This window comes from Prosopis cineraria, unplaced genomic scaffold, assembly GCF_029017545.1.
Source record: "Prosopis cineraria cultivar Desert tree isolate PC_DT_omini unplaced genomic scaffold, ASM2901754v1 PC7, whole genome shotgun sequence".
NCBI lineage: Eukaryota > Viridiplantae > Streptophyta > Magnoliopsida > Fabales > Fabaceae > Prosopis > Prosopis cineraria.
Genome location: NW_026555338.1, coordinates 3,291,539 through 3,312,539, shown reverse-complemented (window position 1 = coordinate 3,312,539; position 21,001 = coordinate 3,291,539). Strand labels below are relative to the sequence as shown.

The 21,001-nt window shown below is 32.7% G+C and overlaps 1 pseudogene; it reads right to left on the bottom strand.

Annotated features, from left to right (window-relative positions):
- Positions 1–1,541: 1,541 nt before the first annotated feature.
- Positions 1,542–18,474, bottom strand: LOC129315663 (uncharacterized; annotated as a pseudogene).
- Between the last annotated feature and the right edge of the window lie 2,527 nt (positions 18,475–21,001).

Below are 21,001 nucleotides of genomic sequence, written 5' to 3'. Positions count from 1 at the left end.
CTAATGCCAAGGGTGATCGATTCTCAGGGTAGGCTTTTCCTGATTTGCTCGCCATATTAAGGGAATCCTTGTTAGTTTCTTTTCCTCTGCTTATGAATATGCTTAAACTCAGCGGGTACCCTACCTGACTTAGGGTTGCATTTAGGGACACTAATTCGACGACTCAACTTAGGGGATGACGCTCGCACTTGTGGGCTCGATTAACATCTCATCCACCTTCGACCGTGGCGGCCATCGCTGAAGGGTGACTTTTAGTTTGTCGGGAGGTAGGTCTCTTAGGAGGCTACCTTCCCCTTCGTGCAGTTTCATACAATGGCAATGTTGCATAGCAACCAAGCAGACGTGCCCTCGACCTAATGACTCTAGGAGCAACTTGCATTCAAAGACTTAGAGGTTTACGAGATTTTGCAATTCATACCAACTATCACATTTTGTTATGTTCTTTATCAATGTGAGTCAAGATATTTATTATCAAGAGTCATTTTTGAATGCAAGTGGCAAAAAATGCAGTACTGGCTTAGAGGGCACCGCTTCTGAGCCACCAGTGGTGTGTTACTTCTGTGTTTCCATAGTGCTTTGGGCATCGAGGTTGGTTGTTATGCTAGGGGCTCAGACCTGCACGAAGCAGGGCCACATCCGCAGCTCATGCGGGGAGGCTCGCGGCATGCATACTTACAGGCCTTACCCCATACAGGAGCTTTCGAACCAGTTCTCAGGTTAAACTTTCATGAGGCTTCGACAATGATCCTTTTACAGATTCACCTATAAAAACCTTGTTATGACTTCTCCTTCCTCTAAATGATAAGGTTTAGTAGACTTCTTGCAACATCACTGACAGCAAACTGCCCATGTTGCTTCAATCCGAACACTTCACCGAACCATTTAATCGATAGGAGCGATGGACAATGTGTACAAAGGGCAGGGACATAATCAATGTGAGTTGATGACTAATACTTACTAAGAATTCCTCATTGAAGAGCAACAATGGCAATAATATGTCCCTATCACGATGAAATTTCAAAGATTACTCAAGCCTGTCGGACAAGGCTATAGACTTGTTGAATACATTAATGTAGCACACGTACGGCCCAAAACATCTAAGGGCATCACAAACCTGCTATTGCCTCAAACTTCCTTAGCCTAAACAACCATAGTTCCTCTAAGAAGGTGGCTGTGAAGGGTCCCCTCCTCATAGCTAGTTAGAAGCCTAAGGTCTATAATGGCCTTAGATAGCATATTGAAACACTCTTCTTGAGACTCTCCCAGCACAAAGCAAGTTTCTTCCCTGCCTTTCTCTCACACCTTAATCTTGTTTTAAACCTCTTTCTTGCTGCCTTCTCGAGCTACCTCAATAGCATCCATCCCTTCTAACAATTGATTACAACACCTATTTCTCTCTTTCTTACACCACACTAACAAATAATGCATACATTACCCCAGCACCCGAAAGTCCTAACAGTTTAGCAAATCATAGATTCCATTCCATATCTCTACCCAAAAAAGAAAAAAATTAGTAAGGGTATATTAGAGAATGAGAAGGATTATCTTACAGCATTGTTTTTATAAGAGAAGAGCTCTAATTTTCTAGGTGGAGGATCAGGGCTTGAACATTCCCATAATGTCATTCCTTTACCTGCTCGAAGTAATGTTGGCAGCCATCTAGTGAACAAAGTGCTAAGAGAGAGGGAGAGAGAGAACAAAAAATTAAGATTCCTTTCTAAAGACCTGCAAAATATGGAACCATGGCATAGAAAATATGGTGAACTATCCAACGTTTTTTGTTTAAAAGATATTTTGTATTTGCTAAGGAAACCTGTTCATAAGTCCTTAAGGGTTACTATGTTGCCCAAAGTAAAGATATAGAAATAAATTACATGCCACGATGCTTTCATGTAGACTTTAGAAAATTTAGAAGTGTTATAGCCCTCTCTTGACACAATATTACCCCAATTTTAACTAGTGATGATTCAACACTGTTCTGCTCCCTTAAAAGATATGATTTGTAGCAGTGACATATTCTCAACAAAAAAACAATCTTCCATATCTGATACCTTTCCAAAAGACCAGTTGATGGACTTTTGCCTTCTCTATATCACTCAAATAAGTATTTTACAATGTCATCTACACAAAGAAAGACCAAAATAAGAAAGCAATAGGATATCTGATATAAGGGGTTGAGATAAGGGATACACATGTTATTTAATATATTAAATATAATAACATGCCTTATTCTACTAAGTGGGGTCGACTACATAAATTATATAATGCCATTGTGCTCTATCATTTAGTATGTTCAAATTTGTCTAGATTTATTCATTCAAATAGTGGCTTGTATTTATTTATTTATTTATTTTTAACTGTCCTAGTTTCGGTTGTCTTAGTAAAAGTCTTTTAAATGATTAATACATTAAACATTATAACTTTTTTAAATGTGAAATTTAATCTTTTTCATTTTGAGCACGGGTTTTCTAGCCCAAGTGTATCTTATCTTTACCACAAATTTTTTTCCTTAGTTAACAATAGTTGTAGTTTTCCCAATATTCGCAAGTTCCTTAATCTTCTTATTTCTCTATAGAGGAAATAAGAAAATTAGGTGGTATGCTATTTTTATATGCTTAATGAATCTCCCTATAACAACCCATGTAGAATAAATTCCATATTTAAAAAAGTTACAATGTTTAATATATTAATCATTTAAAAGACTTTTACTAAGACAACTGAAATTTGGACAGTAAAAAACAAAAATAAATAAATACAAGCTACTATTTGAATGAATAAATCTTGACAAATTTGAAAATAGAATGGTGGGAATTACTTCATTATAACATTATAATAAACAAAATTAAACTGCATCCATTTGAAAAAGTACTAGGGGAAGATTCATTGCTCACCACTTTCATACATTGAAATACCACTATTTGGATCAATGAGGAAAGAAATCTACAATAGAATGTCACTACAAAGTATCTCAGAAAGAAAGCATATTTGAAGAGACCAAAAACTTTTAACATTTTTGGTATTAAATATTTTGCAAAATAGTAAAGAGATGACAGGAAGATGCATAACATGCTTGGGGGAAAAATAAATAAATAAAATAAAGTTGTCATTGTTCTAATAAAAAACGCATATTGCCATAAAAAGTGGAGAGTAGAAACACAAATATAAAAACTGCACTTTTGGTTGCAATTATATCACAATGCAATTATCAATAGAGAAGAAAAAACAGAAATGGTATAAAGACAACATACTACTCCTTGCCACCAGATCTTTTGACCACCTCTTTATGTCTTGAAGAACCCTTAGGACAAGGATAGACCTATTTGTTAGTGAACCAATAGCTTAATGACAAGGGAATTGATTGACAAAAAGTAAACCAGAAATCAATTTGTCATGTGAAGCACATGTAGGAATGACAAGTGATTAAAAATAATCAAATCATCTCACACAAAACAGCTATTTTTTGTATTTTTCAAAGCAATCAAGCCAAAAGCACTTCTTAGGTCAAAACAATTTAGCACGTGCCATTTGGCATGTCCTGTTTTCACTTGTTTACATTACGGTTTAAATTGCATTCATGCAGTCTACGCATTAACCTTAAATTCCAAAACATGTAAGTGGTAAAGGAATCTAGTGTAATATTTATATTGAAGATAGGCTCATTCCTTTATACTAGGTCCATTGACTTCTCCTAATCCTATTGTCTAAGTATTATATCCCTAATTTCATGGGATCAAATAAATTATCTTTATTACCTTTTATTATTATATTATTATCATCTATATCTTAGGAGATTTAATGGCATGATTGTTGCTATCCAACTCCTGTATGTTGTAATGCATTCTATGTTAAAGAATGAATAAAAACATTACAAATTCTCACATAGTATCAAAGCTCTAGCCTATGAACATAACTCTTCCCTCTCACTACACATAAACTTAATGGGGACAACTATCTACAATGATCCGAAAGCATGTTGATGTTCATACGAGGGAAAAGAGAAGAGAACTATTTAAATGATGATGCTCCCCAACCACCCCTAGAAGAGACCCAGAATTTGATAATTGGTACAATGGAAACTCAATGGTGATGAGATGGCTAGTGAGTTATGAGTCTCGAGACCAATGAGGAATACCTCCTAGCCGAGACCTTAAACAAGTGAAAACAATGTGATTTGTTTCAGTTAAAAGGTATGATCAAGATCTTAAACAAGGTGATCAAAGGGTTGTGATTTACTACTTTACTCCATAGAAAATATTGCAGCAGATCAATCTATATGACAGTCAAGTGGGCATGAGCATCAGATCATGGTTTATCTAAGATATTGGTTCATCAAGAGAGAATGTATGAAGGGCTTATAAGTGTGAAATGAAGTAGGATTTATATGTGCAAAGGGCATCCCCGCCCAATCGATTAGTCCCTGGGATGGGCTCTCTTTTTAAACTCGTATTCATAACAATGACTTACTATTCCTAAAAAAATAAAAATTAAAGAAATAATTGGGGTAAGTGAAGCTATGATGACTACTGTCTACCTAGCCAATAGATTGCCATCCAAAGTTCTAAATTTCCAAAATCATGCAAAAAATATCTAAAGCCTACCCTAACAATCATCTTATTTCCTCTATTTCTCAAAGGGTTTTTGGATGCATGACATGTGCATAATTATCATAGCAGTAAACTTGATCTTAGATCATCCAAACTTGATCCATTCAAGATTATGACAATCATGATCTACCTCTTTGTCTCTTTATGTGACGGGGGTAATACTTATTGCAAACCTAGAAGAACAATTAGAGACTAGGGATGGGATACTGAAACTTTTAAAGGATAATTTACACAAGGCATAGGATAGAATGAAAGCTTATGTTGATCAACATAGAAGAGAAGTTGAATTTAAAGTTTGGTTGTGATTACAACCTTTCCATCAATGATCACTTACTAAGAGGAAGTTTGAGAAGCTGTCTCCTCATTCTTTAGCCCTTACAAGATTCTTTAGTATTGGCAAGTAGCTTATGAGTTGGAGCTACCTTAGGATTCTAGGATTCATCCCATTTGCCATTTTCCACTCATGTGCCAAGCCTATGGATAATGGTTGACTACTCCAGATTCTTTACTATTCTGTAGATTTTGAGTTGCAATTGCAGCTTGTTCAAGTGCTAGCTCATCATAGGACTCACCCTAACTCCCTAGAATTGCTGGTGTAATCACAAGATTAACCTATAGAGAAAGCAAGCTAGGAGGACTATGACCTCTTGCAAGCTCAATTTCCCTTTTTCCAACTTGAGGACAAGTTGAGCTTTCGAGGAGGATAATAATGAGAAACCTCTGCAAACTTATTTCAGAAGAAGAAAGCATCAAAAATTGAATTGTATTTTTTTTTGTGTTGATTATTTCACATTATTTAGAACAATTCTATTTGAGAGATTTTAGGAGTTGTTCAGCAAAATAAAGAACTATATCTCTTGTTGAAGTGGTTTAACATCTAGTTTGCTATTTTCTAGCTATTGGAGTTTCCTAAGATATTTTAAGGATTACTCAGTTTATTTAGTTATTTGGAATGTATTGTAACTCAATAAATAGGCTTGCAACTCAGAAGCTAGTAGTCATATTTAGAAATACAAGTTCATTTTATCCCTTTGGATAAAGTGAGATAATTGCTTCATATTTTCTTAGTAGAATTATTTTGCCTTTATCTTTTTATTAGTTTGAGCACTTCCCATCCCAATAGAGATAGGATATCCTGCTAAGGAGATGTCCTAATGGCCAATTTGGTTTGAGGAATCATATGTAATGTTATGGGATGCAATGGTAAGAAATATAATATAATGTAATGATAATTATCATGGATTTGTTTGATATGATAATGGGAATGTTTAACTAATTTTTTTATATTTATTTAAATACTTATAAAAAATGAAAAGAATAATGAAACTTCAATAAAAATAAAAGAACTCCTTTCCCCTTCGTTGGTGCTTCTTCCCTATTCCCATAATCAACTCCAAAATTTGGAATCAAAATCAAAATTACAAAACAAGGATGTTAAACAAATCCTCTTTACCAAGTGCAATTGTGGGCAGTGAGTACCAAGATGAGGGATGGTCGAGGAGAGAGAGAGGGAGAGATGAGGGGGGATGACAATGTGGGAGAAATGGCAAAGTTAAAGCAACCAAAGTGAGAGGGCTAAACAGGGTGAGAAGCTTGCCGGAATCATTTGCTAGTGTGGGCAACGACGATGAGGACATCACGCTATCAATAATGGTAGACAATAGGGCTCTAGCATTGACGTGCTGGACTTTGACGAAGGTGGATAGGCTTTGGTGATGAGTGAAGAGAGAAAAAGAGGAATATAAAGAAGGATATAAGTGTCTTTTAGCATCAATGTAATGCCCATTACATAGGTCCATCGATGAAATGAACCAAATGGGTCCAAAGTATCTATAATCTATAACTATATCTTAAAAGCAGAAAATATATATATATATATATACATACTATTCTAATTATACTTAACAGTAAATGATAAGAAAAATACTATAAAAAATAAACAAATAAATTCTTCCAACACATTTACATAATAAAAATGAGATATCCCCATACTTTTCTTAAATTCTTGTAAGAAAATACAAATTGATGCCATTCCAATTTCTCACATATTTCATAAAAGTTGTAAATATAGGTCTCAACATCTAGAAGCATTATTGTTACAGCTATGAGAAAGAGTCATCCTCTTAAAATAGAGATTTGACAAATCAAGGCATAATTAAAAAAAAGATTATATTGATAATTTTATGTGAAGCGAATGCTGCCAAGTGCTAACCTTTACAGAAAGATCTAGCTCAGTTAAGGCCTCTCGAACCCTTCTACAAAAGGGACATGCCTTTGTTGACAAATGATATTTCAAAGATTTAAGGATGGAGATTTAACAAGGGAAAACACATATTATATAATTAAATTACTACTATATATTGATAGGAAATATGGGAAAACTTGATATTGAAGTGTAGAAATGTCAATATTTACTAATTTTTGTTAAGATATTACTACTACTACTACCCACCACCACCACCACCACTACTGTCATAATAGATAGAATTCTTACTTGTTGTAAGGCATAAATATGCTAGTTGATAGTGCATGGTTGTATAAGGTAGGCTATGTATGTATAGGGACTCATTAGCTAGGATATTCTTTGTGTATAAATACTCCCTCTAATCAGTTGAAATAATACAATAAGTTATTCAAAATTTACTTGGTATCTAATAGAACTACTTTTGCTACAAAGGCCTATGAGAGAAGGCTTAAGAAGATTCAAGAAAAGGGAGAGCAACTTTTTAATAGCCAGGCATTGACCTTGAGACTCCTAATGTTAAGCAGAAAGAAACGAGCAATTGGATAGCAGAAATCATATTCAATCACCTATACTTGTAAAGTTGGATTAGATAATAAGAGAGCAAGTAGGAGAGTAATGGCTATAACGAAACAACATAAAACAATTGCAACTCAAGAGGTATAGTGTGCCACCACCCTGTCTAAAAACCAACTCTTCATATATAGAGACAGTACTTAATTAATGTCAAAGGGAAATTATCCACTCACATAAAAGCTTTATTGAAGATCTTGAGAAATTAGCATCATGCACCCAGTACTTGTTTCCCAAGTTGCAACCAATTAACTTTGTGTTGGGTTATCCAGCCTTAGTGAATAAGATAGTTAGGTGTCCATATGCCACTGCAGGTCACTTAATTCAATCCCTAACTTAAGTCAAAGTTGACTAAGGTGCATTATTTAATTAATAAAAAAGCTTTATTTTAGTATTAAAAATAATATTTATTTTATACAATAGCATTTGATGCTTGTGAATGTACCTCAAGGTCAAAGGTAGAGGAGAAAGTAATTGAGACAAATAACAAATAATTAATAAAACTATTATAATTGTTTCATGAGCTTTTTATAAGGTCGTATGTGGGTCATGTATGATTATGAAATGTTTGTGATGATGAAAATGTTTATGTTGAATTCCTTGGCAAATGTGATTTTCCTAACTTTGGAATCTTTTTGGCTTATGACTATTATGAAAATGTATCGTGTTTCAAAAACTTGAGTAAAAGCATGTGCTAAGTTAAGAAAGGAAAAGACAATAAAGATGATGGGTACATAAGTGCAATGGGAAACCTTACCCCAAAAGCTAACTGTTGAAGTGGGAGAGCCAACCCACTTATATACCCTATTGAGCATCTCATACTAAATGTGGGACTCGATATCCCATACTACCAAGTCTCTATGAAAAGATAAGGATTGAAGTCCTACTAAGGCCTGTAACATTCTAATTTTTCAATCCTAGAACTAGTTGTTAATTGGTAATAAGTGAATGATTAGAATTTTGAATAACAACTTGATATTTTGACTCACAGAGTATTGATTGAACAAATAGGGGTGGAGGAATTGTGTTTCGAAATGAAGCATGTACGCGCAATAAAGATTTTCCTCACTATGCCATAGAAAATGATATGATAAGTGTGAGATCAACTTGTAAAAAGGAGAAAAAGGGAAAGGAAACACGAACAGAGAGGAGAAGGAGAGATATCTTTGCTACGGCAAGGGTTCTTGGAACATTGAAAGTAGCAAATCAGTAATGATGAACTTAGATTGACTAAGTGAAAATGAATAAATGGCTAAATGTAGTTCTAGGCAATAAATAAGTATTTTTAGTCAATTTAATTAATTAACTAATAGTGCCAATTGTGTATAGATTAGCATAATACATGTGTAGAGTGAGAAAGGAAGCTTGTAAAGACGTGTTAGTGGTCATGAAATCCACAAATAACCTTTTTTGTGACAGAAAAATTAAGATAGCCAAATAACTTACTCTATTTGATTGTTTATTGTAAACTGTTTGAAAGTATTATAAATAATGTATGAAATTATTTTAAACTAAGCATGTGTTTGATATGATGCATGATTGTTGCATGAAATGGATTTCAAATAAACAAACAGGTGAAAATATTTTATTATATATATATAAGTATGTACATATGTATAAGCAATTTTAAATGTAAACCAGTGTTTGATGTGAAAGCATGATACTAGGGAGTAGGAGTTCATCTAAAGGGAGAAATAGAGAAAGCTCATATGTTATATTCTCCTTAGACCCTGTTAGGTATGCAAGCTTGAATTTGAAATGATTGGAACTTGGATTAGGATTGAGTGGGATTGAAATCTTAAAATTATATTTGATATAGAGTAATAATGAGGAGGAATACTTTCCTTCATTTTATTTTATAATTAAACATAAATTATGAAAATACTATAATAACCTCTATAATTAATAAGAAATTAATCAAAAGACACAAAAACTCATCTTCTTCCTTCAACTAGTTGCAAGCTCGCCACTGGTTTTGTGCTACGTACCTCACAGCTCACACATCTCTCAAAAATTTATCTACTCAAGCCCTCCAATCACCAAATTTGGTCTTGTGCTACTCACAACTTGCCTCCTTCCTCTACCTCACAACTTTACTCTTCCTACTCACTAGATCTGGACATGTGCCTTTGCACTTTACTGAGAACTTATCTTCACAACTATAATCTCTCACTCTTGTTGCAATGTCTCTTCTCAAATCCAGGCTCAATCATCATGCATCTTTTTTTTTGTTCTGCACAGCTTAAGGGAGCTTGAGTAAGATAGTGATAGTGGTGCCAAGAAAAGCAAGGATGACACCAGATGGAGAGAAGGAAAACTCATATAGCACTGATAAGCTAGAACGAAAGCAAGGTTGAGGGAGAGGAGAGTGGTTGATGGCTCGATGCTCGCAGAGGAAGAGATGATGAGGGGAGTGTAGGGTAATTTAGTCTTTAAAATTTCAAACCCAAGATTGATTTTTCAATATCATAGGGGTGGTGGTATTGAATAATCCTACTTATATGGGATTGGGACTGGCATTAATTTTTTCATTCCTTTACACCAAACATAAAAAGTGGTATGGGCTAGTCCCAATTCCAATCTCATTCCTTCAATCCCTTGTGCCAAATAAGGCCTTAATGTCTGATGAGATGCGGTGTTAGAGAATTCCATTTCCTTAGTTGCTAATTAGGGGTAAATTAATTAGTGAATTGATTATGGTTTGAATGTCCAGTTGATAATGCGTTGGTTGACTATTATATTGATAGAATTGAATGGTAAAACGACAGTTCGTGGCGTAACACACGAGCAGCTGTGAGAGTTTCCATACTATGTCACACACCGCGGTGCATTACACAGAAATTGCTTAAAGCTGACATGATCAACTTGTGAAAATAGAAGGGAAGAATTCAGAAAACACATTTGAAGAGGAGAGAAGACCTAGCTCTACTAGGGCATTGATTTGCAAGAGCTCAAGAATCTGCTTCGATTAGTGACTTGTCAGATAGATATTGTACAACCTTAATCTTCAGTTTTATCCTATTTTCATTAAATTTGACTGGTTGAAAAATTGATCAGAAAGTTTTAAAGTGTTGAAATCTAAAAGAAAGGTTTAAAGAGGGCTATCGAATGCGGAACTAAGATTTTATAACTAGTCTGGAGTTAGTTTTGAGAATTGAGGCTCAATTAACCTAGAAAGTTAGGTTAAAATGGTAAAAATTTGGTTGAATAAATGAATTACAATGTTGTTATGGTTATTTGAATGACCTATAAGGCCAATGACTCTAGATAGTGGAATTATGAATTCAAAAGGTGTTAATTAAATTATTTTATGTGTTAAGTGATTCAATTCAGACAAATCAATACTTGTGTTGAATGTTAAGAGCTGACTATGAGATTGCATTGTGTAGACTGAGGACCTATGACATTGCTCATACGAATCTACACTCTTGGGAGTCCACTACGATTGGTAACCCTTAATAGTAAAGGAAAAAGGTAATTAGAGTAACCCTTTTACTTGCTCGTTTGTGAAATTATTTATAAGTATTTTATATAATTATATGCATTGTGTTATAAATTGATAGAGTAGCAGTATTATGAAAGAGTATGCATGTGGGTGTGAGTCATGTATGAAATGAATGTGAAGAGACATGCATAGACATATACATTGCATCTGCAAGTATACGCTAGATTAGGATGGGGGGATGAGGCTCTACTTTATGTAAATCTAAAAAGTTTTAAAGTTCTTATGTGTAAAGCTTAATTCTGTCAAGAAGGACCTAGGAGATCCTGAAAATCTCGAACATAAAGCTTCACTCCGCCACAAGGGACTTAAGATAAGGACTTATTTAAATGGAATTAATGAATATATTTAAATTATTTAAACCTTGTATTTATGCCTTAGTAAGTTTTGGTAGTCGAAAGACCATTAATGACCAAAAATAGCCATAAATGAGGGTTGGTAGAGGTGTTTAATGGCCATTAATAGTAATTTAATGATTCATTAATAATAATGTATGTTAAAAAAGTTAATAAACCTAATAGATATGTTTAAAAGTGAGGGTTGTGATTTTGTGAGTTGGAAATGTCAAATTATAGTATTAGAAATTATCCTAATGAGGACATTGATGGTTATTGATGAGATTAATTGTAAATTAATCACAAAATTAGCATCATTCAAGCTATTTTGAGCTTTGAAAGTATTGGTAATTAAGGGATAAATCTTTATCTCGAAAGTTTAAAGTAACAAAAGGAAAATTTAGTTTATGCATTTATTTGTTAATTAATTATATATTTAAAAGAATTATTTGAAACTCCTTGATTTTTGTAAATTAGTTTGATGCAAATTGTGGCAAGTTATGTGATGTATAAAAATGTTTTGAAACAATGAAAATGATATGTATATTTATACATGTATGATAAATGTTGTGAGTAATAAAATGAGATGAAATTGTGAACTGAGTCATGTGTATTAAGCATGATATGAGGTCATTAATGTCAATAGAATTGCATACTAAATGTTAATGTGTGCATGGTATGATCATTTATAGCAAGAGTTCACCTAGAAAGAGGAATAGTGATAAAATCCACATGATATTGGCGACTTACCATCAGAATCAAAAACTAATCGAACTTCCAATCATTAAAATCGAGGGCTAGTCATTGTCTCATTATTATCGAGGGATTGTCCTACTTATTCTTTGCAGGACTTAAATCTAATTAATCTCTATTTGTTCCTGAGGATGCTAGATTAAAAATATGATACCTCATAGTTATTAGTATTACGACTCCATATGTATTAAGATATTTAATATCGATGTCAAATTATATATGTTTGTGCTTGGCTACAAAGTTGATAGTTTTGTGGTCATGGCAACATTTTGAAAGGTAAATAGATTTTGTGAAATGATTGTAATTTCCATTTGCGTCTTAAAATTAATTAACATGCAATAGTATAGAGTTAGTTAACCTTGATTATTGAGTGGTTGCACTCACTCCTCTTTCTTTAAAATTATAGGGACTAGTTTATCGAACCAAAGTCAAGAGAAACGACTAGAGGAATAGGATTTTGTTGAAATATTACTCATAGGCCTCACAATATTATTCATGTGTATTTTGTGAATAATTTTCCAACTATGATATGTACTACTTTCACTAATTCAAAAATTAATTTTTATGTGTATGTTGTGTCATGAATTAGATATGTTGTGGTTGTAAAATTTGTATAAAGCCAAAATACTAATGCAAATAAAATGCGTAGTTGTATGGATATCATGAATTATATGTTGATTTATAAGAATTTGACTTCCCCTCATGTTTTTGTAATGAAAAGATTTATAAGGGTTGGTACAAGCTTTTAAAACTTAGATTGAGTGTTAGATGTTCCCAACTAGAAAACATCACATTTTCACTTACTTGCACTATGTGATTATTAAGCTGAATTGGGTATTTTATACCCTAGGTTATGTATGCATTAATTAACTGTAAAATCTATAACGAGCTAAAATACTAGCGCAAGTGAAAAATGAGTAAATATGTGATTGATGTTCCATGATATGATAGTTTATGAATTTAAGGCTCCCTCTTCTATTTTTGATATTAAGGGTTTCAACATTAGAAATGTGATGGATAGGTTATTTGTATGATGTAGTATGTTGTAGAAGTTTGTTATAATCTAATGAGCATGGTTTGTAAAACTAGACCAAATTGACCAGTCGAACTAACAAACTGACAGTGTGTCTTGTTTGATTTTGTATTTTATTTGGATACTAGTTAACCTATGTGACTTAGGATTAAGCGAGTTAGGCAAGTTACATGAAAATTTAATAAAAAATAAAAAGATAAATTTAATATGAACAGTGTATATTTAGTGCTCTTCATCAAGTGATCAATACTGAAACTCGTTTCGTCTACAATGAGGGACACAATGGCCTAAAAAAATTAGTGAAATAATGGAACTTTAAAGTTAGATTTGGATAGTAGAGATCATGCTTGTGTTATAAAGTGGTGAAAAGTGATGTAAAGAGGTGAAATGAAAAATATTAATGTGAGTTAAGTTAAACTTGTGATATATTTAACAGCATATACGCTTTACTTTCATATAATTACATGTGGTAGTCAATAGAAGTAAGTTATTCCATTATTGAAATTTTTATCTTACCCCCATGATTACATTTTTACAAGACAAAGCAGTGATCAAGACAAAGGAAGAGAGTCTGGACCAATATAGTAGTACCGTAGTCGTGTGAACTTAGAGTGTTGTATAATGAACAAATTTTAGTATGAATTTTGTATATATGAATTGCCACAGGAGATTGCATGCACATTTAAGTTGTTGAATGGGAGAATGTGGAATTTGTAGTATATGTCATGAGCTTTGATAAATCTTAATCCATGTGTGAAATTATGATGAAATGAGTAATTTGAAACTAACATTAAGTTGTGTTTGTGTAATGAGTATGAAAAGATGTGATTTTGGTGAGAAAAGAGCCAAGTGGACTAAGTTGTGCCAAATTGTAACAAGTTATGAAAAGTTGAGAAATGTGAAAATTGGCCATTAAGGATTCAAATTTCAATATAGGTGTATATATATGATATATTGTGATTAATCAAGTGTAATAGGTCCTTTTCAACTTGATTCAAGACCTTGTGTGGTCTAATAAAAGAAAGAGATCGATTTGAACGCTTGGGTGTAAAATTTTTTAAAAAAGTGACTTTATGCACTTAGGTGCCCAAATTTTATCAGACTATTAAATTGTGTTTAAACCTGTTTCATTAGCTGACTCATGAGATAAGCTTCGTGTGGAAGCTTGAATCACTCCGATCGGACGTTATATGTGAAAATGATGCACGCCAAAAGTTCATCATTTTTACTATCAAATGACAGAAAAAAATTTAGACTAACACGTTGCAGCACTTGACATAAAGAGTCAAGTGTGTGGCTTTCTGTCACATGCCACAGCGCACGTATTGCATGCCGCGATGCATGACCCATTTTCCAGTTTAATTTTGTGGTTTTAGTACATTCAAATTTGAGATAGAAATGCTTATGGGTTGTATCCATTGCACATTATAAAAATGTATTGTAATTTTAATAATTTTGCAAAATGAGTCTTAAACCCAAGCTTCTCAGACAAATTCTAAGTGCTGATTGTTTTGATTAATGTGGTAAACTTTCTCTTGTATCGAGCGGATATAGGAGGAGGTTACACACACATCTTGGAGGCCAAACTCGCATAAATCTTCAATGTTAAGGGAAGGAAGGAGTGTGAATATACTTACTTACTTGTGACTTGAGGAATTCAAAAAATCCTTCAAGTTAGGTCTAAGCATGTCCGTGACCTATATATACATAGAGAATAGTTAAATGGCCAATCATGGCCTATTGGCAATTGAGATAAAAGTCATAATTGTTTTGTAGATCATACCATTACATGATAATCTCCCCCTTTCCTCTATAGTATACTTGAGGAATTCCATACCAACCACAAAGGATGCTTTTAACAAAAATTCAAATTCAAATTGTACACATTTCGTGTCACACAAACCTTAAAGTTAACCAAATATGACAACTTGCAAGACAAATTAGCACCACTAATCACTAAATCAAATGATACCAACAAAGGAGAACTTACTCATACACTTTCCACTCAAACGGTTCACGAGCTTTATTCCTACAGCCTTGACCCTTTTTATGCTCAAATTTTAAAGCCACTTGAATAATGAAAGTTGAAATTAATTATATTAGTCTCAAAAGTTTCACATCTCTTTAAATAAATAAACTGAGTAACAGCATAATCCAACCTCCATAGCACCACGACTTATCGTTCCTTCATCACCACCAATTACAAGGACACCGGTAAAAACATGACCAAACCCTTTTTTACCCAACTTCCTGCATACTTCGTACGAAGGTGATTCTCCTATCTGAACCTATGTTAAACATATTATTTTAGTATGTTGCACGAAGACAACATGAGAATAGTCAAATACATCTTTAATGTATTTAATTAAGAGTGATTTACTCCTTGATCAAAAGGATATGATTACATGAGTTAATAGGCAGTTAATATATGATGTTATTTCCATATACAAAGGATCCCATGTAACCTACATATATCATCAATTCAATGAATTAATATCGTGTTTAGCATATTTTAAATATGAACTTTATATGAAGGATTGTATAGATGAACAAATCCTCTAAGTCATAATTAATATTTATTATTTCTTAGTATGATATTATTTCTAATATTTAGGAGATTTTCTATTGATTATTTTTTTATTTTTTGACATTTTGTATCTCGATCAGATCCTAATTTTAACTATATGAAAAAAAAAATCCAACATAAAGTTTGAAATAAGACTTAAAAAAAGAACTAAGATAAACCTCTAAAAGATTCCTATGATGAAGTACTTTACACAAATATATCCTTGGACCCAAAAAGAAAAGTAAATTTCAATAAAGGACCCTCAACCAAAATATAATAAAAAAGAGGACCCCTGAATTTTTGAAATTTAACTGAAGGAACCGTACAGATTTTCATTTGAATTTGTAACAAAAATGATAAAAGTGCCCCCATTTAAATAAACAACATAAATGACTTGTTCATTCCTATACTATATATTGTTCATTTACTTATAAAATGTTCATTTCTTTACTTCACTTGTTTATAATTTTAGTTTCACTTGATTTCATTTCAAATTAATTTCATGATAAGACAACTTGTTCATTTTCATACTGTATGTTGTTCAATTACTTACAAAATGTTGTTTGCTTACCTACTTCACTCGTTCATAGCCCTGAAATAGAATCAAATATAATAGAGCTATAAACAAGTAAAGTAAAAAAAACAAGTCGTTTATATTGTTTATTTAAACGAGGGCAATTTTATCATTTTCATCACAAATTCAAACAAAAATTCATACAATTTTTTAGTGAAATTTTAAAAATGCGAAGGCCTCTATATCAAAAAGAATTCAAGTGTCCTCTTTTTCATTCTATTTGGTCAAAAACCCCTTATTGAAAATTTCTCCAAAAATAACACTGGTAAACGAGCTACAGGCTAGCCCGTGCAAGTTGAATTTTTTGTAGGTTACGTTAGGCCAGCCCGCTAGATAAAGCAAAACCCAACCCAACCAATTTCTTTATAGGCTAGCTGCTGGCCCATAAAAAATTACCAAATTTTTTTTAACAATTTAACATGTATATGATATATATATATATATATATATTACATTTTAAGGCAAATTAGCAATTAAAGAACTCTTGAATAAATAAAATAAATATAAAATTCAACTAAACAAATTCATTTTGCTAAATTTTTTCTATTAATCATCTTTTCATCTAGGTGTGTTATCTTTCTTACTGAGAAAGAAAATTTGAATATAAACCCATATCATTTTTCTCAATGAATTTATATTTATGATTTTAATCAATAGATCTTATGAGATTAACAAATAATATATATTTAAAATATTTCTATAAAAATAAATAAATTATCAATTTACAAACTATAACAAAAACTTTATTTGCAAATTATAAGAAAAATTTACATTATCTTTCAAATGTATAAAACTTATTTAAAAGTCATAAATTATATATTTAAGAAATATCAGCATCATTATTATAGATTTATAAAAAGATATATTGTGATTAAAAATAAAAAATTATTTTAAAAAAAATATGCTAGCCTGCAAGTCAACCCGTTTATCTGGCAGGCTAACGGGTTTTAGCTTGCTAATTTTGTAGGTTGGGCTAGTCTAGCCCCTTTTTAAAAACAAGCTAATTCATTCAATCCAACCTGTCAAATTTGACAAGTTAAACGGACTAGCCCGTGGGGTCAACCCATTTTCCCTACTCTACCCAAAAAGAATCTAAATATTGCAAAAAATTAAATAAGATATCAATTATATTATTATGATTATTACCATTACTCATATCATATCATCAAAATAAATTTTTTTACGAAAATTATTCTTATTTTTTCCTTTTTAATTTAAATAATTTTAGAATAAGTTGACACTTTTAATTTAAAATTTTAAATTTTTTATTTTACGTGACATTTTTTCTTAGATATATCACAATATATATATTTTTTATTATAAAACTCATGTCCTTTTCAGCCCATATAAATCCTAAACATACTTTAAAATTATATCATTTAAACAATTTTTAATTTTTCAAAAACCAAAATAAATAAAGTAGTTTTGATTTGTCAAACTAATTTTTTGAAAAAATATCCTAACTTTAGCTTGCAAGCTTACAAAATTTAGTTTGTGCAAGTTGTAATTTTATAAAAGTTAATATAAACAAGCCCTAAACATTCTTTTAGACAAAGCTACGGCTTTTGCATTTTTCCATTTCTGCCTAAGAATTTTTGAAATCTAATCCATAAAAAATGACACACAATATTAAGATTTTTAATGTTTTCAAGAAAATATCAATTATAATGTAATTAAACATATGACATCTCATTATAAAATAAGTTAAAAATTAAAAAATTAATTAATATTTGATATATTTTTTTAAAAAAATCTACTTGGGTGAATTTTTTCAAACATAAAATTTACTCAATCTTTATTATAACTCCACCCTAAATCTTTCACGCTTATTTAAGCTTGATCTGAATTACCAAACGTAATTTTTTTTACCATTAATAAGAGGTAACCAAAAGTTACATAGAAGTTTGCATGCTTAGAAACTTACATCAGCTGCTCTATTAAAGAAACTCGCATAAAAAATACAAAAGCTTTTGCCACCATGCCAGGCAAATATAGCCCTGTTCAAAAAGTTTAAAAATTTTGCTTTGGACTTAACAATGGATTTAAACAGACTGAGTAAATTGGTTTAACTTTTAAAATTGTAAGGATCCAATTCCAACCAATAGAAATCTGATTCCAATGTGATGCAAATAGGAAGGACACTCAAAATAATTTTTGCAAATAAAATTAATAACAATAACATTTCATTGCACGTGCCATCTCGGGGATAGTTTCTCCCTCATCCTTCCAGCAGCAATCAAAGGTAACATCACTATATAACTCCGAGCTATTATCACTATCACCAGACTCCATCTTTACCGTCTGGCTATTCTCTAAAACAGGGAAGACGAGGAGCGACGGATTGAGTACAACAGTAGAGGAGGATGGCGAATGGCAAAGGCGCAAGTGAAGCTGAGTGGCCGAGGATCGAGCTCATGGAGATCTTCAAAGAGGTGGAGCGTTGGCGTGGGAAGAGGATGAGAGGAGGAATGGTGTAGGGTAACACTAGATAGAAAGGGAAAGAAATCAAGCAGTGGTGGCGTGCTTACTACTTATGAGTTTTTGAAACGAATGTCTGCCAAGGGGCAAGAGAATTTATCTGCATAATGTCTTGGAGCAGGAGAAAGATTCTATACAAATTAGGATCTATCTTTTCATCAGTGCTTGCGGACGATTGCATGATTTGAATTAGAGAATTAGAGGTACCTGGAGGATAAAGCAGAGGTTGAGTGACTAAGATCAGCAAGCACCGTAAAGTTGTGACTTTGAGTCAAAGAAAGGCAAGGAAGCACCCACTTGAGAATCGCGACAGTCAAGAGAGGAGCACTGATCAAAAGAAGAAGATTGAGATGTGTCAGAGGGAGAAGAAGAAGACACAGCCGCTTGTGAGGAGTGAGATGAGGAAGCGGACTAGGGTTTCTTGAGTCCGAGGAGTGGCACCTATAACTGGTAAGGCTGCATAAGAAAAGGCGGTGGGTTAATTAGTAATAGGAACGTAGGCAAATGGGAAGTGGGCTTCGTTAAACAAGACATCCCTTAAACATGGCCGATTGAAAATGGAAGCATAGACAGCCCAAATGATTGGGTGCATAGCCAATAAAAACACATATATTGGATCTAGGAGCAACCTCATGTGGTGCATAGGGCCTTAAATTGGACCAACAGGCTTTTCTTAAAAAAATTATTTTCTTTTCATCAACAACTTTGAAATGAAAAGCTCCTTTTGACCTTAAATGGCTGTAATTTGTGTTATCAATAGCCACGGATGCCTTATTATAGGGTTAAATTATGCTTTATATTCCTTCTTCACAACTACAACAGTCATCATCCTCAGATGGCTATCCTACTTCGGGCCTACTATGAACTACTAGCCCAATGCACCCTTTAGTGTATGCTTTATTTTTTTTCCATGTTAGCTTCTTTTCTTTCTAATTTACATAGATGAGCCATATGTGAGATAATATAACATGATTGTGGTCACTTAATTGGCCACAATCATGTTATATTTAGACGTTGGATTCACTTGATTGATGCTTGAGAGGGGTAAGTTGAGTGTAAAACTTAAGTAAAATAGTACAAGAACTTGATATTTTCACATTGAATGGATAGTTTTACTGGTAAGATAGAGATATACTTGCTAGCTTTACATAGCCACATTAGGTTGGGCGTTTAAAATGGAGTTTTATTAATTGTAACAAAAGATTGGGCAATTAATTTAATTAAACACTTGTTAATGACTTTAGAGAGCTTGTCCAAGTATTTTTAGAAATAAAGGTTAGCATTTATATTCATTAAAAGCATTTATGAGAGGAGTAATTTGACAATTGCGGTGCAATTGCATAAACTTTGATATTAAATTCTGCTATCAATTTGACAGCTTTTGGACAACTTCTAACGCATCCCAATTCTTCGTTCGATGTTCGATTGACATGAACTAGGTGTCTACGAAAGCTCTTTCCGAGCTCTAACTGATGGCTTTGGTTCCATAATCAAATTATTACTCAATTAAAATTTGGACACTCTTTTCAAAACTTACACTTTTTCTACAAATTTCATAAAACTAAATGCCCAAATCATTTACTATAAGCCTTTAGCCATTGACACCCATTTGACCACATGCAGAACATCAAAACTAACTCGTGTATTGCACTATAACATAATAAACACTTATAGATCACCATTTCACTACTCCACCCCTTAATCTCAAAAACATACAAGGGGGAGTTTAAGCACATTTTCATCAAATAATCCATAATCAACACATGATATGCTATACTCTTGCTTGCATTAGTTTTTTGGCCCTATCATGTATATCACATAACATCAACTCACTCCTTAAGGCCCAAAATACACTTACAACTCACAAACACATAATGCAAGTAAGAACCAAAAATAGATAAAACCTAGTTGGCAATTTAAATTGTAAAATACATATAATGACTCAAAAATAGAGGCATACAAAATAGGATTGCAGTCCTATGCCTCTGGAAGTTTTTCTCTTTCCAATCCTCTTAAGCTATTCTTGTAATATTAAAGATAGTGGGGTGTATAATCTTCCCTATATGGATGTTGAACAAGTTGAGGTGGGGTGCCATAATGCTTTCGACACTCCTTACATGGGAAGTTACAAAAACAAAACATAAAAAATCATAAACATAAATATACAAGTTATCTCTTAAATATTTTTCTTGTGATGATTTGCAGCTTTTAGGATGGTCTAGGTATTATATGGATTTTAAATAAGAAGAGTAATACAAGGGAAGTAAGAACCAGGCTTTAGTACCAAATTGATGTAAAATAGGAAGGGGAGGGGGAAGAGAGATAAGAAAAGGGTGGAGGA